The sequence below is a fragment of the Anabrus simplex genome, chromosome X, assembly GCF_040414725.1.
Source record: "Anabrus simplex isolate iqAnaSimp1 chromosome X, ASM4041472v1, whole genome shotgun sequence".
Lineage (NCBI taxonomy): Eukaryota > Metazoa > Arthropoda > Insecta > Orthoptera > Tettigoniidae > Anabrus > Anabrus simplex.
Genome location: NC_090279.1, coordinates 130,544,765 through 130,568,972, shown reverse-complemented (window position 1 = coordinate 130,568,972; position 24,208 = coordinate 130,544,765).

Below are 24,208 nucleotides of genomic sequence, written 5' to 3'. Positions count from 1 at the left end.
AAACCGGATGGCACAATGTCCCTTCAATTCGGAGTGATCTACAACTTTGGTCCTGTGACATTTTGTCGTATCTCTCTCCCTTATACGTTAAATTTGGCCGTATTTCTGGATTGTTCGTAAATTTGGTGATTTTTACAAGTGTATTTCATTGTTTGACACACTTATAAGAATGATAGGATCATCACGTTGTGTCCGCCCATTGGCACGATTAAGGGACATATGTGTACCAAATTTCATGATTCTAGCTTATACATAAGTAGGCAAAAAGTAATGTAAAATGTTAAAAATGCACCCAAATTTCACCCTATTCACAGTTTGATCTCAATTTACCCCCTTAATATGGGAGATACGAGGAAATGATTTAGAAACAAGCATGTAGAGCGATAAATGAGGCGTCTGATGGCGCAAACCGTTTCTTAATATCATAAACCCTTTAGGAGATATGAATCTCGAAGTGGAAGTCTGCACTTTTCAACGTGCTCATGCTTATCCGTCATCTATATATATAAAAGCAAGTCGGGCTGGAGCGATGTATATATAAATATTTAAAAATGAAAAAAGACGTGAAATAATGAGGTACTTCCAGAAATCTCAGAAATTTGAAACTTGGTACGAGGGAAACTGATGACCCCAGGATCCCTAGAAAAATCGGAAATTCTCAAAATTCCCTCAAGGGGGCACGCTGGGGGGGCTCAAATTTTGGGCTCAGTGTTAGAACGCAGTCGTATAGTATATCCAAAACGATAACCTATAGGTTTCGTGGGCTTAAAAATTTTCGGGAATTTCCTCATTTTTATCCCCCATCCCCCCAAAAGAAGATGGCGGCACAACCTGCGAGACGAGGTAGACAATTGAAATTTGGTGAAATTATAGCTTTTGGTCCCTAACCGACGGGAAAATTCCAAGATGTTCAAATTTTTCACCTTTTACCCCCAAAGATATCGAAATATTGAGGCAATTTTAATGACTGTGCAGACATTCCTATTGAGCTATTTTTTGGCTAAACGGTAAGTCGTATCACAAAACGGATGGCACAATGTCACTTCAATTCGGAGTGATCTACAACTTTGGTCCTGTGACATTTTGTCGTATCTCTCTCCCTTATACGTTAAATTTGGCCGTATTTCTGGATTGTTCGTAAATTTGGTGATTTTTACAAGTATATTTCATTGTTGACACGCTTATAAGAATGATAGGATCATCACGTTGTGTGCGCCCATTGGCACGATTAAGGGACATATGTGTACCAAATTTCATGATTCTAGCTTATACATAAGTAGGCAAAAAGTAATGTAAAATGTTAAAAATGCACCCAAATTTCACCCTATTCACAGTTTGATCTCAATTTACCCCCTTAATATGGGAGATACGAGGAAATGATTTAGAAACAAGCATGTAGAGCGATAAATGAGGCGTCTGATGGCGCAAACCGTTTCTTAATATCATAAACCCTTTAGGAGATATGAATCTCGAAGTGGAAGTCTGCACTTTTCAACGTGCTCATGCTTATCCGTCATCTATATATATAAAAGCAAGTCGGGCTGGAGCGATGTATATATAAATATTTAAAAATGAAAAAAGACGTGAATTAATGAGGCACTTCCAGAAATCTCAGAAATTTGAAACTTGGTACGAGGGAAACTGATGACCCCAGGATCCCTAGAAACATCGGAAATTTTCAAAATTCCCTCAAGGGGGCACGCTGGGGGGGCTCAAATTTTGGGCTCAGTGTAAGTACACTGTCGTATAGTATATCCAAAACGATAACCTATAGGTTTCGTGGGCTTAAAAATTTTCGGGAATTTCCTCATTTTTATCCCCCATCCCCCCAAAACAAGATGGCGGCACAACCTGCGAGACGAGGTAGACAATTGAAATTTGGTGAAATTATAGCTTTTGGTCCCTAACCGACGGGAAAATTCCAAGATGTTCAAATTTTTTCACCTTTTAGCCCCAAAGATATCGAAATATTGAGGCAATTTTAATGACTGTGCAGACATTCCTTTTGAGCTACTTTTTGGCTAAACGGTAAGTCGTATCACAAAACGGATGGCACACTGTCCCTTCAATTCGGAGTGATCCACAACTTTGGTCCTGTGACATTTTGTCGTATCTCTCTCCCTTATACGTTAAATTTGGCCGTATTTCTGGATTGTTCGTAAATTTGGTGATTTTTACAAGTATATTTCATTGTTTGACACACTTATAAGAATGATAGGATCATCACGTTGTGTCCGCCCATTGGCACGATTAAGGGACATATGTGTACCAAATTTCATGATTCTAGCTTATACATAAGTAGGCAAAAAGTAATGTAAAATGTTAAAAATACACCCAAATTTCACCCTATTCACAGTTTGATCTCAATTTACCCCCTTAATATGGGAGATACGAGGATATGATTTAGAAACAAGCATGTAGAGCGATAAATGAGGCGTCTGATGGCGCAAACCGTTTCTTAATATCATAAACCCTTTAGGAGATATGAATCTCGAAGTGGAAGTCTGCACTTTTCAACGTGCTCATGCTTATCCGTCATCTATATATATAAAAGCAAGTCGGGCTGGAGCGATGTATACATAAATATTTAAAAATGAAAAAAGACGTGAATTAATGAGGCACTTCCAGAAATCTCAGAAATTTGAAACTTGGTACGAGGGAAACTGATGACCCCAGGATCCCTAGAAAAATCGGAAATTTTAAAAATTCCCTCAAGGGGGCACGCTGCGGGGGGGCTCAAATTTTGGGCTCAGTGTAAGAACACTGTCGTATAGTATATCCAAAACGATAACCTATAGGTTTCGTGGGCTTAAAAATTTTCGGGAATTTCCTCATTTTTATCCCCCATCCCCCCAAAACAAGATGGCGGCACAACCTGCGAGACGAGGTAGACAATTGAAATTTGGTGAAATTATAGCTTTTGGTCCCTAACCGACGGGAAAATTCCAAGATGTTCAAATTTTTTCACCTTTTAGCCCCAAAGATATCGAAATATTGAGGCAATTTTAATGACTGTGCAGACATTCCTTTTGAGCTATTTTTTGGCTAAACGGTAAGTCGTATCACAAAACGGATGGCACAATGTCGCTTCAATTCGGAGTGATCTACAACTTTGGTCCTGTGACATTTTGTCGTATCTCTCTCCCTTATACGTTAAATTTGGCCGTATTTCTGGATTGTTCGTAAATTTGGTGATTTTTACAAGTATATTTCATTGTTTGACACACTTATAAGAATGATAGGATCATCACGTTGTGTGCGCCCATTGGCACGATTAAGGGACATATGTGTACCAAATTTCATGATTCTAGCTTATACATAAGTAGGCAAAAAGTAATGTAAAATGTTAAAAATGCACCCAAATTTCACCCTATTCACAGTTTGATCTCAATTTACCCCCTTAATATGGGATATACGAGGAAATGGTTTAGAAACAAGCATGTAGAGCGATAAATGAGGCGTCTGATGGCGCAAACTGTTTCTTAATATCATAAACCCTCTAGGAGATATGAATCTCGAAGTGGAAGTCTGCACTTTTCAACGTGCTCATGCTTATCCGTCATCTATATATATAAAAGCAAGTCGGGCTGGAGCGATGTATATATAAATATTTAAAAATGAAAAAAGACGTGAATTAATGAGGCACTTCCAGAAATCTCAGAAATTTGAAACTTGGTACGAGGGAAACTGATGACCCCAGGATCCCTAGAAAAATCGGAAATTTTCAAAATTCCCTCAAGGGGGCACGCTGGGGGGGGCTCAAATTTCGGGCTCAGTGTAAGTACACTGTCGTATAGTATATCCAAAACGATAACCTATAGGTTTCGTGGGCTTAAAAATTTTCGGGAATTTCCTCATTTTTATCCCCCATCCCCCCAAAACAAGATGGCGGCACAACCTGCGAGACGAAGTAGACAATTGAAATTTGGTGAAATTATAGCTTTTGGTCCCTAACCGACGGGAAAATTCCAAGATGTTCAAATTTTTCACCTTTCACCCCCAAAGATATCGAAATATTGAGGCAATTTTAATGACTGTGCAGACATTCTTTTTGAGCTATTTTTTGGCTAAACGGTAAGTCGTATCACAAAACGGATGGCACAATGTCCCTTCAATTCGGAGTGATCTACAACTTTGGTCCTGTGACATTTTGTCGTATCTCTCTCCCTTATACGTTAAATTTGGCCGTATTTCTGGATTGTTCGTAAATTTGGTGATTTTTACAAGTGTATTTCATTGTTTGACACACTTATAAGAATGATAGGATCATCACGTTGTGTCCGCCCATTGGCACGATTAAGGGACATATGTGTACCAAATTTCATGATTCTAGCTTATACATAAGTAGGCAAAAAGTAATGTAAAATGTTAAAAATGCACCCAAATTTCACCCTATTCACAGTTTGATCTCAATTTACCCCCTTAATATGGGAGATACGAGGAAATGATTTAGAAACAAGCATGTAGAGCGATAAATGAGGCGTCTGATGGCGCAAACCGTTTCTTAATATCATAAACCCTTTAGGAGATATGAATCTCGAAGTGGAAGTCTGCACTTTTCAACGTGCTCATGCTTATCCGTCATCTATATATATAAAAGCAAGTCGGGCTGGAGCGATGTATATATAAATATTTAAAAATGAAAAAAGACGTGAATTAATGAGGTACTTCCAGAAATCTCAGAAATTTGAAACTTGGTACGAGGGAAACTGATGACCCCAGGATCCCTAGAAAAATCGGAAATTCTCAAAATTCCCTCAAGGGGGCACGCTGGGGGGGCTCAAATTTTGGGCTCAGTGTTAGAACGCAGTCGTATAGTATATCCAAAACGATAACCTATAGGTTTCGTGGGCTTAAAAATTTTCGGGAATTTCCTCATTTTTATCCCCCATCCCCCCAAAACAAGATGGCGGCACAACCTGCGAGACGAGGTAGACAATTGAAATTTGGTGAAATTATAGCTTTTGGTCCCTAACCGACGGGAAAATTCCAAGATGTTCAAATTTTTCACCTTTTACCCCCAAAGATATCGAAATATTGAGGCAATTTTAATGACTGTGCAGACATTCCTATTGAGCTATTTTTTGGCTAAACGGTAAGTCGTATCACAAAACGGATGGCACAATGTCACTTCAATTCGGAGTGATCTACAACTTTGGTCCTGTGACATTTTGTCGTATCTCTCTCCCTTATACGTTAAATTTGGCCGTATTTCTGGATTGTTCGTAAATTTGGTGATTTTTACAAGTATATTTCATTGTTTGACACACTTATAAGAATGATAGGATCATCACGTTGTGTGCGCACATTGGCACGATTAAGGGACATATGTGTACCAAATTTCATGATTCTAGCTTATACATAAGTAGGCAAAAAGTAATGTAAAATGTTAAAAATGCACCCAAATTTCACCCTATTCACAGTTTGATCTCAATTTACCCCCTTAATATGGGATATACGAGGAAATGGTTTAGAAACAAGCATGTAGAGCGATAAATGAGGCGTCTGATGGCGCAAACCGTTTCTTAATATCATAAACCCTTTAGGAGATATGAATCTCGAAGTGGAAGTCTGCACTTTTCAACGTGCTCATGCTTATCCGTCATCTATATATATAAAAGCAAGTCGGGCTGGAGCGATGTATATTTAAATATTTATAAATGAAAAAAGACATGAATTAATGAGGTACTTCCAGAAATCTCAGAAATTTGAAACTTGGTACGAGGGAAACTGATGAACCCAGGATCCCTAGAAAAATCGGAAATTCTCAAAATTCCCTCAAGGGGGCACGCTGGGGGGGCTCAAATTTTGGGCTCAGTCTTAGAACGCAGTCGTATAGTATATCCAAAACGATAACCTATAGGTTTCGTGGGCTTATAAATTTTCGGGAATTTCCTCATTTTTATCCCCCATCCCCCCAAAACAAGATGGCGGCACAACCTGCGAAACGAGGTAGACAATTGAAATTTGGTGAAATTATAGCTTTTGGTCCCTAACCGACGGGAAAATTCCAAGATGTTCAAATTTTTCACCATTTAACCCCAAAGATATCGAAATATTGAGGCAATTTTAATGACTGTGCAGACATTCCTTTTGAGCTATTTTTTGGCTAAACGGTAAGTCGTATCACAAAACGGATGGCACACTGTCCCTTCAATTCGGAGTGATCCACAACTTTGGTCCTGTGACATTTTGTCGTATCTCTCTCCCTTATACGTTAAATTTGGCCGTATTTCTGGATTGTTCGTAAATTTGGTGATTTTTACAAGTATATTTCATTGTTTGACACACTTATAAGAATGATAGGATCATCACGTTGTGTCCGCCCATTGGCACGATTAAGGGACATATGTGTACCAAATTTCATGATTCTAGCTTATACATAAGTAGGCAAAAAGTAATGTAAAATGTTAAAAATACACCCAAATTTCACCCTATTCACAGTTTGATCTCAATTTACCCCCTTAATATGGGAGATACGAGGATATGATTTAGAAACAAGCATGTAGAGCGATAAATGAGGCGTCTGATGGCGCAAACCGTTTCTTAATATCATAAACCCTTTAGGAGATATGAATCTCGAAGTGGAAGTCTGCACTTTTCAACGTGCTCATGCTTATCCGTCATCTATATATATAAAAGCAAGTCGGGCTGGAGCGATGTATACATAAATATTTAAAAATGAAAAAAGACGTGAATTAATGAGGCACTTCCAGAAATCTCAGAAATTTGAAACTTGGTACGAGGGAAACTGATGACCCCAGGATCCCTAGAAAAATCGGAAATTTTAAAAATTCCCTCAAGGGGGCACGCTGCGGGGGGGCTCAAATTTTGGGCTCAGTGTAAGAACACTGTCGTATAGTATATCCAAAACGATAACCTATAGGTTTCGTGGGCTTAAAAATTTTCGGGAATTTCCTCATTTTTATCCCCCATCCCCCCAAAACAAGATGGCGGCACAACCTGCGAGACGAGGTAGACAATTGAAATTTGGTGAAATTATAGCTTTTGGTCCCTAACCGACGGGAAAATTCCAAGATGTTCAAATTTTTTCACCTTTTAGCCCCAAAGATATCGAAATATTGAGGCAATTTTAATGACTGTGCAGACATTCCTATTGAGCTATTTTTTGGCTAAACGGTAAGTCGTATCACAAAACGGATGGCACAATGTCCCTTCAATTCGGAGTGATCTACAACTTTGGTCCTGTGACATTTTGTCGTATCTCTCTCCCTTATACGTTAAATTTGGCCGTATTTCTGGATTGTTCGTAAATTTGGTGATTTTTACAAGTATATTTCATTGTTTGACACACTTATAAGAATGATAGGATCATCACGTTGTGTGCGCCCATTGGCACGATTAAGGGACATATGTGTACCAAATTTCATGATTCTAGCTTATACATAAGTAGGCAAAAAGTAATGTAAAATGTTAAAAATGCACCCAAATTTCACCCTATTCACAGTTTGATCTCAATTTACCCCCTTAATATGGGATATACGAGGAAATGGTTTAGAAACAAGCATGTAGAGCGATAAATGAGGCGTCTGATGGCGCAAACTGTTTCTTAATATCATAAACCCTCTAGGAGATATGAATCTCGAAGTGGAAGTCTGCACTTTTCAACGTGCTCATGCTTATCCGTCATCTATATATATAAAAGCAAGTCGGGCTGGAGCGATGTATATATAAATATTTAAAAATGAAAAAAGACGTGAATTAATGAGGCACTTCCAGAAATCTCAGAAATTTGAAACTTGGTACGAGGGAAACTGATGACCCCAGGATCCCTAGAAAAATCGGAAATTTTCAAAATTCCCTCAAGGGGGCACGCTGGGGGGGGCTCAAATTTCGGGCTCAGTGTAAGTACACTGTCGTATAGTATATCCAAAACGATAACCTATAGGTTTCGTGGGCTTAAAAATTTTCGGGAATTTCCTCATTTTTATCCCCCATCCCCCCAAAACAAGATGGCGGCACAACCTGCGAGACGAAGTAGACAATTGAAATTTGGTGAAATTATAGCTTTTGGTCCCTAACCGACGGGAAAATTCCAAGATGTTCAAATTTTTCACCTTTCACCCCCAAAGATATCGAAATATTGAGGCAATTTTAATGACTGTGCAGACATTCTTTTTGAGCTATTTTTTGGCTAAACGGTAAGTCGTATCACAAAACGGATGGCACAATGTCCCTTCAATTCGGAGTGATCTACAACTTTGGTCCTGTGACATTTTGTCGTATCTCTCTCCCTTATACGTTAAATTTGGCCGTATTTCTGGATTGTTCGTAAATTTGGTGATTTTTACAAGTGTATTTCATTGTTTGACACACTTATAAGAATGATAGGATCATCACGTTGTGTCCGCCCATTGGCACGATTAAGGGACATATGTGTACCAAATTTCATGATTCTAGCTTATACATAAGTAGGCAAAAAGTAATGTAAAATGTTAAAAATGCACCCAAATTTCACCCTATTCACAGTTTGATCTCAATTTACCCCCTTAATATGGGAGATACGAGGAAATGATTTAGAAACAAGCATGTAGAGCGATAAATGAGGCGTCTGATGGCGCAAACCGTTTCTTAATATCATAAACCCTTTAGGAGATATGAATCTCGAAGTGGAAGTCTGCACTTTTCAACGTGCTCATGCTTATCCGTCATCTATATATATAAAAGCAAGTCGGGCTGGAGCGATGTATATATAAATATTTAAAAATGAAAAAAGACGTGAATTAATGAGGTACTTCCAGAAATCTCAGAAATTTGAAACTTGGTACGAGGGAAACTGATGACCCCAGGATCCCTAGAAAAATCGGAAATTCTCAAAATTCCCTCAAGGGGGCACGCTGGGGGGGCTCAAATTTTGGGCTCAGTGTTAGAACGCAGTCGTATAGTATATCCAAAACGATAACCTATAGGTTTCGTGGGCTTAAAAATTTTCGGGAATTTCCTCATTTTTATCCCCCATCCCCCCAAAACAAGATGGCGGCACAACCTGCGAGACGAGGTAGACAATTGAAATTTGGTGAAATTATAGCTTTTGGTCCCTAACCGACGGGAAAATTCCAAGATGTTCAAATTTTCCACCTTTTACCCCCAAAGATATCGAAATATTGAGGCAATTTTAATGACTGTGCAGACATTCCTATTGAGCTATTTTTTGGCTAAACGGTAAGTCGTATCACAAAACGGATGGCACAATGTCCCTTCAATTCGGAGTGATCTACAACTTTGGTCCTGTGACATTTTGTCGTATCTCTCTCCCTTATACGTTAAATTTGGCCGTATTTCTGGATTGTTCGTAAATTTGGTGATTTTTACAAGTATATTTCATTGTTTGACACACTTATAAGAATGATAGGATCATCACGTTGTGTGCGCCCATTGGCACGATTAAGGGACATATGTGTACCAAATTTCATGATTCTAGCTTATACATAAGTAGGCAAAAAGTAATGTAAAATGTTAAAAATGCACCCAAATTTCACCCTATTCACAGTTTGATCTCAATTTACCCCCTTAATATGGGAGATACGAGGAAATGATTTAGAAACAAGCATGTAGAGCGATAAATGAGGCGTCTGATGGCGCAAACCGTTTCTTAATATCATAAACCCTTTAGGAGATATGAATCTCGAAGTGGAAGTCTGCACTTTTCAACGTGCTCATGCTTATCCGTCATCTATATATATAAAAGCAAGTCGGGCTGGAGCGATGTATATATAAATATTCAAAAATGAAAAAAGACGTGAATTAATGAGGCACTTCCAGAAATCTCAGAAATTTGAAACTTGGTACGAGGGAAACTGATGACCCCAGGATCCCTAGAAACATCGGAAATTTTCAAAATTCCCTCAAGGGGGCACGCTGGGGGGGCTCAAATTTTGGGCTCAGTGTAAGTACACTGTCGTATAGTATATCCAAAACGATAACCTATAGGTTTCGTGGGCTTAAAAATTTTCGGGAATTTCCTCATTTTTATCCCCCATCCCCCCAAAACAAGATGGCGGCACAACCTGCGAGACGAGGTAGACAATTGAAATTTGGTGAAATTATAGCTTTTGGTCCCTAACCGACGGGAAAATTCCAAGATGTTCAAATTTTTTCACCTTTTAGCCCCAAAGATATCGAAATATTGAGGCAATTTTAATGATTGTGCAGACATTCCTTTTGAGCTATTTTTTGGCTAAACGGTAAGTCGTATCACAAAACGGATGGCACAATGTCCCATCAATTCGGAGTGATCTACAACTTTGGTCCTGTGACATTTTGTCGTATCTCTCTCCCTTATACGTTAAATTTGGCCGTATTTCTGGATTGTTCGTAAATTTGGTGATTTTTACAAGTATATTTCATTGTTTGACACACTTATAAGAATGATAGGATCATCACGTTGTGTGCGCACATTGGCACGATTAAGGGACATATGTGTACCAAATTTCATGATTCTAGCTTATACATAAGTAGGCAAAAAGTAATGTAAAATGTTAAAAATGCACCCAAATTTCACCCTATTCACAGTTTGATCTCAATTTACCCCCTTAATATGGGATATACGAGGAAATGGTTTAGAAACAAGCATGTAGAGCGATAAATGAGGCGTCTGATGGCGCAAACCGTTTCTTAATATCATAAACCCTTTAGGAGATATGAATCTCGAAGTGGAAGTCTGCACTTTTCAACGTGCTCATGCTTATCCGTCATCTATATATATAAAAGCAAGTCGGGCTGGAGCGATGTATATTTAAATATTTATAAATGAAAAAAGACATGAATTAATGAGGTACTTCCAGAAATCTCAGAAATTTGAAACTTGGTACGAGGGAAACTGATGAACCCAGGATCCCTAGAAAAATCGGAAATTCTCAAAATTCCCTCAAGGGGGCACGCTGGGGGGGCTCAAATTTTGGGCTCAGTCTTAGAACGCAGTCGTATAGTATATCCAAAACGATAACCTATAGGTTTCGTGGGCTTATAAATTTTCGGGAATTTCCTCATTTTTATCCCCCATCCCCCCAAAACAAGATGGCGGCACAACCTGCGAAACGAGGTAGACAATTGAAATTTGGTGAAATTATAGCTTTTGGTCCCTAACCGACGGGAAAATTCCAAGATGTTCAAATTTTTCACCTTTTAACCCCAAAGATATCGAAATATTGAGGCAATTTTAATGACTGTGCAGACATTCCTTTTGAGCTATTTTTTGGCTAAACGGTAAGTCGTATCACAAAACGGATGGCACACTGTCCCTTCAATTCGGAGTGATCCACAACTTTGGTCCTGTGACATTTTGTCGTATCTCTCTCCCTTATACGTTAAATTTGGCCGTATTTCTGGATTGTTCGTAAATTTGGTGATTTTTACAAGTATATTTCATTGTTTGACACACTTATAAGAATGATAGGATCATCACGTTGTGTCCGCCCATTGGCACGATTAAGGGACATATGTGTACCAAATTTCATGATTCTAGCTTATACATAAGTAGGCAAAAAGTAATGTAAAATGTTAAAAATACACCCAAATTTCACCCTATTCACAGTTTGATCTCAATTTACCCCCTTAATATGGGAGATACGAGGATATGATTTAGAAACAAGCATGTAGAGCGATAAATGAGGCGTCTGATGGCGCAAACCGTTTCTTAATATCATAAACCCTTTAGGAGATATGAATCTCGAAGTGGAAGTCTGCACTTTTCAACGTGCTCATGCTTATCCGTCATCTATATATATAAAAGCAAGTCGGGCTGGAGCGATGTATACATAAATATTTAAAAATGAAAAAAGACGTGAATTAATGAGGCACTTCCAGAAATCTCAGAAATTTGAAACTTGGTACGAGGGAAACTGATGACCCCAGGATCCCTAGAAAAATCGGAAATTTTAAAAATTCCCTCAAGGGGGCACGCTGCGGGGGGGCTCAAATTTTGGGCTCAGTGTAAGAACACTGTCGTATAGTATATCCAAAACGATAACCTATAGGTTTCGTGGGCTTAAAAATTTTCGGGAATTTCCTCATTTTTATCCCCCATCCCCCCAAAACAAGATGGCGGCACAACCTGCGAGACGAGGTAGACAATTGAAATTTGGTGAAATTATAGCTTTTGGTCCCTAACCGACGGGAAAATTCCAAGATGTTCAAATTTTTTCACCTTTTAGCCCCAAAGATATCGAAATATTGAGGCAATTTTAATGACTGTGCAGACATTCCTTTTGAGCTATTTTTTGGCTAAACGGTAAGTCGTATCACAAAACGGATGGCACAATGTCGCTTCAATTCGGAGTGATCTACAACTTTGGTCCTGTGACATTTTGTCGTATCTCTCTCCCTTATACGTTAAATTTGGCCGTATTTCTGGATTGTTCGTAAATTTGGTGATTTTTACAAGTATATTTCATTGTTTGACACACTTATAAGAATGATAGGATCATCACGTTGTGTGCGCCCATTGGCACGATTAAGGGACATATGTGTACCAAATTTCATGATTCTAGCTTATACATAAGTAGGCAAAAAGTAATGTAAAATGTTAAAAATGCACCCAAATTTCACCCTATTCACAGTTTGATCTCAATTTACCCCCTTAATATGGGATATACGAGGAAATGGTTTAGAAACAAGCATGTAGAGCGATAAATGAGGCGTCTGATGGCGCAAACTGTTTCTTAATATCATAAACCCTCTAGGAGATATGAATCTCGAAGTGGAAGTCTGCACTTTTCAACGTGCCCATGCTTATCCGTCATCTATATATATAAAAGCAAGTCGGGCTGGAGCGATGTATATATAAATATTTAAAAATGAAAAAAGACGTGAATTAATGAGGCACTTCCAGAAATCTCAGAAATTTGAAACTTGGTACGAGGGAAACTGATGACCCCAGGATCCCTAGAAACATCGGAAATTTTCAAAATTCCCTCAAGGGGGCACGCTGGGGGGGCTCAAATTTTGGGCTCAGTGTAAGTACACTGTCGTATAGTATATCCAAAACGATAACCTATAGGTTTCGTGGGCTTAAAAATTTTCGGGAATTTCCTCATTTTTATCCCCCATCCCCCCAAAACAAGATGGCGGCACAACCTGCGAGACGAGGTAGACAATTGAAATTTGGTGAAATTATAGCTTTTGGTCCCTAACCGGCGGGAAAATTCCAAGATGTTCAAATTTTTTCACCTTTTAGCCCCAAAGATATCGAAATATTGAGGCAATTTTAATGACTGTGCAGACATTCCTTTTGAGCTATTTTTTGGCTAAACGGTAAGTCGTATCACAAAACGGATGGCACAATGTCCCTTCAATTCGGAGTGATCTACAACTTTGGTCCTGTGACATTTTGTCGTATCTCTCTCCCTTATACGTTAAATTTGGCCGTATTTCTGGATTGTTCGTAAATTTGGTGATTTTTACAAGTATATTTCATTGTTTGACACACTTATAAGAATGATAGGATCATCACGTTGTGTGCGCACATTGGCACGATTAAGGGACATATGTGTACCAAATTTCATGATTCTAGCTTATACATAAGTAGGCAAAAAGTAATGTAAAATGTTAAAAATGCACCCAAATTTCACCCTATTCACAGTTTGATCTCAATTTACCCCCTTAATATGGGATATACGAGGAAATGGTTTAGAAACAAGCATGTAGAGCGATAAATGAGGCGTCTGATGGCGCAAACCGTTTCTTAATATCATAAACCCTTTAGGAGATATGAATCTCGAAGTGGAAGTCTGCACTTTTCAACGTGCTCATGCTTATCCGTCATCTATATATATAAAAGCAAGTCGGGCTGGAGCGATGTATATTTAAATATTTATAAATGAAAAAAGACATGAATTAATGAGGTACTTCCAGAAATCTCAGAAATTTGAAACTTGGTACGAGGGAAACTGATGAACCCAGGATCCCTAGAAAAATCGGAAATTCTCAAAATTCCCTCAAGGGGGCACGCTGGGGGGCTCAAATTTTGGGCTCAGTCTTAGAACGCAGTCGTATAGTATATCCAAAACGATAACCTATAGGTTTCGTGGGCTTATAAATTTTCGGGAATTTCCTCATTTTTATCCCCCATCCCCCCAAAACAAGATGGCGGCACAACCTGCGAAACGAGGTAGACAATTGAAATTTGGTGAAATTATAGCTTTTGGTCCCTAACCGACGGGAAAATTCCAAGATGTTCAAATTTTTCACCTTTTAACCCCAAAGATATCGAAATATTGAGGCAATTTTAATGACTGTGCAGACATTCCTTTTGAGCTATTTTTTGGCTAAACGGTAAGTCGTATCACAAAACGGATGGCACACTGTCCCTTCAATTCGGAGTGATCCACAACTTTGGTCCTGTGACATTTTGTCGTATCTCTCTCCCTTATACGTTAAATTTGGCCGTATTTCTGGATTGTTCGTAAATTTGGTGATTTTTACAAGTATATTTCATTGTTTGACACACTTATAAGAATGATAGGATCATCACGTTGTGTCCGCCCATTGGCACGATTAAGGGACATATGTGTACCAAATTTCATGATTCTAGCTTATACATAAGTAGGCAAAAAGTAATGTAAAATGTTAAAAATACACCCAAATTTCACCCTATTCACAGTTTGATCTCAATTTACCCCCTTAATATGGGAGATACGAGGATATGATTTAGAAACAAGCATGTAGAGCGATAAATGAGGCGTCTGATGGCGCAAACCGTTTCTTAATATCATAAACCCTTTAGGAGATATGAATCTCGAAGTGGAAGTCTGCACTTTTCAACGTGCTCATGCTTATCCGTCATCTATATATATAAAAGCAAGTCGGGCTGGAGCGATGTATACATAAATATTTAAAAATGAAAAAAGACGTGAATTAATGAGGCACTTCCAGAAATCTCAGAAATTTGAAACTTGGTACGAGGGAAACTGATGACCCCAGGATCCCTAGAAAAATCGGAAATTTTAAAAATTCCCTCAAGGGGGCACGCTGCGGGGGGGCTCAAATTTTGGGCTCAGTGTAAGAACACTGTCGTATAGTATATCCAAAACGATAACCTATAGGTTTCGTGGGCTTAAAAATTTTCGGGAATTTCCTCATTTTTATCCCCCATCCCCCCAAAACAAGATGGCGGCACAACCTGCGAGACGAGGTAGACAATTGAAATTTGGTGAAATTATAGCTTTTGGTCCCTAACCGACGGGAAAATTCCAAGATGTTCAAATTTTTTCACCTTTTAGCCCCAAAGATATCGAAATATTGAGGCAATTTTAATGACTGTGCAGACATTCCTTTTGAGCTATTTTTTGGCTAAACGGTAAGTCGTATCACAAAACGGATGGCACAATGTCGCTTCAATTCGGAGTGATCTACAACTTTGGTCCTGTGACATTTTGTCGTATCTCTCTCCCTTATACGTTAAATTTGGCCGTATTTCTGGATTGTTCGTAAATTTGGTGATTTTTACAAGTATATTTCATTGTTTGACACACTTATAAGAATGATAGGATCATCACGTTGTGTGCGCCCATTGGCACGATTAAGGGACATATGTGTACCAAATTTCATGATTCTAGCTTATACATAAGTAGGCAAAAAGTAATGTAAAATGTTAAAAATGCACCCAAATTTCACCCTATTCACAGTTTGATCTCAATTTACCCCCTTAATATGGGATATACGAGGAAATGGTTTAGAAACAAGCATGTAGAGCGATAAATGAGGCGTCTGATGGCGCAAACTGTTTCTTAATATCATAAACCCTCTAGGAGATATGAATCTCGAAGTGGAAGTCTGCACTTTTCAACGTGCCCATGCTTATCCGTCATCTATATATATAAAAGCAAGTCGGGCTGGAGCGATGTATATATAAATATTTAAAAATGAAAAAAGACGTGAATTAATGAGGCACTTCCAGAAATCTCAGAAATTTGAAACTTGGTACGAGGGAAACTGATGACCCCAGGATCCCTAGAAAAATCGGAAATTTTCAAAATTCCCTCAAGGGGGCACGCTGGGGTGGGCTCAAATTTCGGGCTCAGTGTAAGTACACTGTCGTATAGTATATCCAAAACGATAACCTATAGGTTTCGTGGGCTTAAAAATTTTCGGGAATTTCCTCATTTTTATCCCCCATCCCCCCAAAACAAGATGGCGGCACAACCTGCGAGACGAAGTAGACAATTGAAATTTGGTGAAATTATAGCTTTTGGTCCCTAACCGACGGGAAAATTCCAAGATGTTCAAATTTTTCACCTTTCACCCCCAAAGATATCGAAATATTGAGGCAATTTTAATGACTGTGCAGACATTCTTTTTGAGCTATTTTTTGGCTAAACGGTAAGTCGTATCACAAAACGGATGGCACAATGTCCCTTCAATTCGGAGTGATCTACAACTTTGGTCCTGTGACATTTTGTCGTATCTCTCTCCCTTATACGTTAAATTTGGCCGTATTTCTGGATTGTTCGTAAATTTGGTGATTTTTACAAGTGTATTTCATTGTTTGACACACTTATAAGAATGATAGGATCATCACGTTGTGTCCGCCCATTGGCACGATTAAGGGACATATGTGTACCAAATTTCATGATTCTAGCTTATACATAAGTAGGCAAAAAGTAATGTAAAATGTTAAAAATGCACCCAAATTTCACCCTATTCACAGTTTGATCTCAATTTACCCCCTTAATATGGGAGATACGAGGAAATGATTTAGAAACAAGCATGTAGAGCGATAAATGAGGCGTCTGATGGCGCAAACCGTTTCTTAATATCATAAACCCTTTAGGAGATATGAATCTCGAAGTGGAAGTCTGCACTTTTCAACGTGCTCATGCTTATCCGTCATCTATATATATAAAAGCAAGTCGGGCTGGAGCGATGTATATATAAATATTTAAAAATGAAAAAAGACGTGAATTAATGAGGTACTTCCAGAAATCTCAGGAATTTGAAACTTGGTACGAGGGAAACTGATGACCCCAGGATCCCTAGAAAAATCGGAAATTCTCAAAATTCCCTCAAGGGGGCACGCTGGGGGGGCTCAAATTTTGGGCTCAGTGTTAGAACGCAGTCGTATAGTATATCCAAAACGATAACCTATAGGTTTCGTGGGCTTAAAAATTTTCGGGAATTTCCTCATTTTTATCCCCCATCCCCCCAAAAGAAGATGGCGGCACAACCTGCGAGACGAGGTAGACAATTGAAATTTGGTGAAATTATAGCTTTTGGTCCCTAACCGACGGGAAAATTCCAAGATGTTCAAATTTTTCACCTTTTACCCCCAAAGATATCGAAATATTGAGGCAATTTTAATGACTGTGCAGACATTCCTATTGAGCTATTTTTTGGCTAAACGGTAAGTCGTATCACAAAACGGATGGCACAATGTCCCTTCAATTCGGAGTGATCTACAACTTTGGTCCTGTGACATTTTGTCGTATCTCTCTCCCTTATACGTTAAATTTGGCCGTATTTCTGGATTGTTCGTAAATTTGGTGATTTTTACAAGTATATTTCATTGTTGACACGCTTATAAGAATGATAGGATCATCACGTTGTGTGCGCCCATTGGCACGATTAAGGGACATATGTGTACCAAATTTCATGATTCTAGCTTATACATAAGTAGGCAAAAAGTAATGTAAAATGTTAAAAATGCACCCAAATTTCACCCTATTCACAGTTTGATCTCAATTTACCCCCTTAATATGGGAGATACGAGGAAATGATTTAGAAACAAGCATGTAGAGCGATAAATGAGGCGTCTGATGGCGCAAACCGTTTCTTAATATCATAAACCCTTTAGGAGATATGAATCTCGAAGTGGAAGTCTGCACTTTTCAACGTGCTCATGCTTATCCGTCATCTATATATATAAAAGCAAGTCGGGCTGGAGCGATGTATATATAAATATTCAAAAATGAAAAAAGACGTGAATTAATGAGGCACTTCCAGAAATCTCAGAAATTTGAAACTTCGTACGAGGGAAACTGATGACCCCAGGATCCCTAGAAACATCGGAAATTTTCAAAATTCCCTCAAGGGGGCACGCTGGGGGGGCTCAAATTTTGGGCTCAGTGTAAGTACACTGTCGTATAGTATATCCAAAACGATAACCTATAGGTTTCGTGGGCTTAAAAATTTTCGGGAATTTCCTCATTTTTATCCCCCATCCCCCCAAAACAAGATGGCGGCACAACCTGCGAGACGAGGTAGACAATTGAAATTTGGTGAAATTATAGCTTTTGGTCCCTAACCGACGGGAAAATTCCAAGATGTTCAAATTTTTTCACCTTTTAGCCCCAAAGATATCGAAATATTGAGGCAATTTTAATGACTGTGCAGACATTCCTTTTGAGCTATTTTTTGGCTAAACGGTAAGTCGTATCACAAAACGGATGGCACAATGTCCCTTCAATTCGGAGTGATCTACAACTTTGGTCCTGTGACATTTTGTCGTATCTCTCTCCCTTATACGTTAAATTTGGCCGTATTTCTGGATTGTTCGTAAATTTGGTGATTTTTACAAGTATATTTCATTGTTTGACACACTTATAAGAATGATAGGATCATCACGTTGTGTGCGCACATTGGCACGATTAAGGGACATATGTGTACCAAATTTCATGATTCTAGCTTATACATAAGTAGGCAAAAAGTAATGTAAAATGTTAAAAATGCACCCAAATTTCACCCTATTCACAGTTTGATCTCAATTTACCCCCTTAATATGGGATATACGAGGAAATGGTTTAGAAACAAGCATGTAGAGCGATAAATGAGGCGTCTGATGGCGCAAACCGTTTCTTAATATCATAAACCCTTTAGGAGATATGAATCTCGAAGTGGAAGTCTGCACTTTTCAACGTGCTCATGCTTATCCGTCATCTATATATATAAAAGCAAGTCGGGCTGGAGCGATGTATATTTAAATATTTATAAATGAAAAAAGACATGAATTAATGAGGTACTTCCAGAAATCTCAGAAATTTGAAACTTGGTACGAGGGAAACTGATGAACCCAGGATCCCTAGAAAAATCGGAAATTCTCAAAATTCCCTCAAGGGGGCACGCTGGGGGGGCTCAAATTTTGGGCTCAGTCTTAGAACGCAGTCGTATAGTATATCCAAAACGATAACCTATAGGTTTCGTGGGCTTATAAATTTTCGGGAATTTCCTCATTTTTATCCCCCATCCCCCCAAAACAAGATGGCGGCACAACCTGCGAAACGAGGTAGACAATTGAAATTTGGTGAAATTATAGCTTTTGGTCCCTAACCGACGGGAAAATTCCAAGATGTTCAAATTTTTCACCTTTTAACCCCAAAGATATCGAAATATTGAGGCAATTTTAATGACTGTGCAGACATTCCTTTTGAGCTATTTTTTGGCTAAACGGTAAGTCGTATCACAAAACGGATGGCACACTGTCCCTTCAATTCGGAGTGATCCACAACTTTGGTCCTGTGACATTTTGTCGTATCTCTCTCCCTTATACGTTAAATTTGGCCGTATTTCTGGATTGTTCGTAAATTTGGTGATTTTTACAAGTATATTTCATTGTTTGACACACTTATAAGAATGATAGGATCATCACGTTGTGTCCGCCCATTGGCACGATTAAGGGACATATGTGTACCAAATTTCATGATTCTAGCTTATACATAAGTAGGCAAAAAGTAATGTAAAATGTTAAAAATACACCCAAATTTCACCCTATTCACAGTTCGATCTCAATTTACCCCCTTAATATGGGAGATACGAGGATATGATTTAGAAACAAGCATGTAGAGCGATAAATGAGGCGTCTGATGGCGCAAACCGTTTCTTAATATCATAAACCCTTTAGGAGATATGAATCTCGAAGTGGAAGTCTGCACTTTTCAACGTGCTCATGCTTATCCGTCATCTATATATATAAAAGCAAGTCGGGCTGGAGCGATGTATACATAAATATTTAAAAATGAAAAAAGACGTGAATTAATGAGGCACTTCCAGAAATCTCAGAAATTTGAAACTTGGTACGAGGGAAACTGATGACCCCAGGATCCCTAGAAAAATCGGAAATTTTAAAAATTCCCTCAAGGGGGCACGCTGCGGGGGGGCTCAAATTTTGGGCTCAGTGTAAGAACACTGTCGTATAGTATATCCAAAACGATAACCTATAGGTTTCGTGGGCTTAAAAATTTTCGGGAATTTCCTCATTTTTATCCCCCATCCCCCCAAAACAAGATGGCGGCACAACCTGCGAGACGAGGTAGACAATTGAAATTTGGTGAAATTATAGCTTTTGGTCCCTAACCGACGGGAAAATTCCAAGATGTTCAAATTTTTTCACCTTTTAGCCCCAAAGATATCGAAATATTGAGGCAATTTTAATGACTGTGCAGACATTCCTTTTGAGCTATTTTTTGGCTAAACGGTAAGTCGTATCACAAAACGGATGGCACAATGTCGCTTCAATTCGGAGTGATCTACAACTTTGGTCCTGTGACATTTTGTCGTATCTCTCTCCCTTATACGTTAAATTTGGCCGTATTTCTGGATTGTTCGTAAATTTGGTGATTTTTACAAGTATATTTCATTGTTTGACACACTTATAAGAATGATAGGATCATCACGTTGTGTGCGCCCATTGGCACGATTAAGGGACATATGTGTACCAAATTTCATGATTCTAGCTTATACATAAGTAGGCAAAAAGTAATGTAAAATGTTAAAAATGCACCCAAATTTCACCCTATTCACAGTTTGATCTCAATTTACCCCCTTAATATGGGATATACGAGGAAATGGTTTAGAAACAAGCATGTAGAGCGATAAATGAGGCGTCTGATGGCGCAAACTGTTTCTTAATATCATAAACCCTCTAGGAGATATGAATCTCGAAGTGGAAGTCTGCACTTTTCAACGTGCCCATGCTTATCCGTCATCTATATATATAAAAGCAAGTCGGGCTGGAGCGATGTATATATAAATATTTAAAAATGAAAAAAGACGTGAATTAATGAGGCACTTCCAGAAATCTCAGAAATTTGAAACTTGGTACGAGGGAAACTGATGACCCCAGGATCCCTAGAAACATCGGAAATTTTCAAAATTCCCTCAAGGGGGCACGCTGGGGGGGCTCAAATTTTGGGCTCAGTGTAAGTACACTGTCGTATAGTATATCCAAAACGATAACCTATAGGTTTCGTGGGCTTAAAAATTTTCGGGAATTTCCTCATTTTTATCCCCCATCCCCCCAAAACAAGATGGCGGCACAACCTGCGAGACGAGGTAGACAATTGAAATTTGGTGAAATTATAGCTTTTGGTCCCTAACCGACGGGAAAATTCCAAGATGTTCAAATTTTTTCACCTTTTAGCCCCAAAGATATCGAAATATTGAGGCAATTTTAATGACTGTGCAGACATTCCTTTTGAGCTATTTTTTGGCTAAACGGTAAGTCGTATCACAAAACGGATGGCACAATGTCCCTTCAATTCGGAGTGATCTACAACTTTGGTCCTGTGACATTTTGTCGTATCTCTCTCCCTTATACGTTAAATTTGGCCGTATTTCTGGATTGTTCGTAAATTTGGTGATTTTTACAAGTATATTTCATTGTTTGACACACTTATAAGAATGATAGGATCATCACGTTGTGTGCGCACATTGGCACGATTAAGGGACATATGTGTACCAAATTTCATGATTCTAGCTTATACATAAGTAGGCAAAAAGTAATGTAAAATGTTAAAAATGCACCCAAATTTCACCCTATTCACAGTTTGATCTCAATTTACCCCCTTAATATGGGATATACGAGGAAATGGTTTAGAAACAAGCATGTAGAGCGATAAATGAGGCGTCTGATGGCGCAAACCGTTTCTTAATATCATAAACCCTTTAGGAGATATGAATCTCGAAGTGGAAGTCTGCACTTTTCAACGTGCTCATGCTTATCCGTCATCTATATATATAAAAGCATGTCGGGCTGGAGCGATGTATATTTAAATATTTATAAATGAAAAAAGACATGAATTAATGAGGTACTTCCAGAAATCTCAGAAATTTGAAACTTGGTACGAGGGAAACTGATGAACCCAGGATCCCTAGAAAAATCGGAAATTCTCAAAATTCCCTCAAGGGGGCACGCTGGGGGGGCTCAAATTTTGGGCTCAGTCTTAGAACGCAGTCGTATAGTATATCCAAAACGATAACCTATAGGTTTCGTGGGCTTATAAATTTTCGGGAATTTCCTCATTTTTATCCCCCATCCCCCCAAAACAAGATGGCGGCACAACCTGCGAAACGAGGTAGACAATTGAAATTTGGTGAAATTATAGCTTTTGGTCCCTAACCGACGGGAAAATTCCAAGATGTTCAAATTTTTCACCTTTTAACCCCAAAGATATCGAAATATTGAGGCAATTTTAATGACTGTGCAGACATTCCTTTTGAGCTATTTTTTGGCTAAACGGTAAGTCGTATCACAAAACGGATGGCACACTGTCCCTTCAATTCGGAGTGATCCACAACTTTGGTCCTGTGACATTTTGTCGTATCTCTCTCCCTTATACGTTAAATTTGGCCGTATTTCTGGATTGTTCGTAAATTTGGTGATTTTTACAAGTATATTTCATTGTTTGACACACTTATAAGAATGATAGGATCATCACGTTGTGTCCGCCCATTGGCACGATTAAGGGACATATGTGTACCAAATTTCATGATTCTAGCTTATACATAAGTAGGCAAAAAGTAATGTAAAATGTTAAAAATACACCCAAATTTCACCCTATTCACAGTTTGATCTCAATTTACCCCCTTAATATGGGAGATACGAGGATATGATTTAGAAACAAGCATGTAGAGCGATAAATGAGGCGTCTGATGGCGCAAACCGTTTCTTAATATCATAAACCCTTTAGGAGATATGAATCTCGAAGTGGAAGTCTGCACTTTTCAACGTGCTCATGCTTATCCGTCATCTATATATATAAAAGCAAGTCGGGCTGGAGCGATGTATACATAAATATTTAAAAATGAAAAAAGACGTGAATTAATGAGGCACTTCCAGAAATCTCAGAAATTTGAAACTTGGTACGAGGGAAACTGATGACCCCAGGATCCCTAGAAAAATCGGAAATTTTAAAAATTCCCTCAAGGGGGCACGCTGCGGGGGGGCTCAAATTTTGGGCTCAGTGTAAGAACACTGTCGTATAGTATATCCAAAACGATAACCTATAGGTTTCGTGGGCTTAAAAATTTTCGGGAATTTCCTCATTTTTATCCCCCATCCCCCCAAAACAAGATGGCGGCACAACCTGCGAGACGAGGTAGACAATTGAAATTTGGTGAAATTATAGCTTTTGGTCCCTAACCGACGGGAAAATTCCAAGATGTTCAAATTTTTTCACCTTTTAGCCCCAAAGATATCGAAATATTGAGGCAATTTTAATGACTGTGCAGACATTCCTTTTGAGCTATTTTTTGGCTAAACGGTAAGTCGTATCACAAAACGGATGGCACAATGTCGCTTCAATTCGGAGTGATCTACAACTTTGGTCCTGTGACATTTTGTCGTATCTCTCTCCCTTATACGTTAAATTTGGCCGTATTTCTGGATTGTTCGTAAATTTGGTGATTTTTACAAGTATATTTCATTGTTTGACACACTTATAAGAATGATAGGATCATCACGTTGTGTGCGCCCATTGGCACGATTAAGGGACATATGTGTACCAAATTTCATGATTCTAGCTTATACATAAGTAGGCAAAAAGTAATGTAAAATGTTAAAAATGCACCCAAATTTCACCCTATTCACAGTTTGATCTCAATTTACCCCCTTAATATGGGATATACGAGGAAATGGTTTAGAAACAAGCATGTAGAGCGATAAATGAGGCGTCTGATGGCGCAAACTGTTTCTTAATATCATAAACCCTCTAGGAGATATGAATCTCGAAGTGGAAGTCTGCACTTTTCAACGTGCCCATGCTTATCCGTCATCTATATATATAAAAGCAAGTCGGGCTGGAGCGATGTATATATAAATATTTAAAAATGAAAAAAGACGTGAATTAATGAGGCACTTCCAGAAATCTCAGAAATTTGAAACTTGGTACGAGGGAAACTGATGACCCCAGGATCCCTAGAAAAATCGGAAATTTTCAAAATTCCCTCAAGGGGGCACGCTGGGGTGGGCTCAAATTTC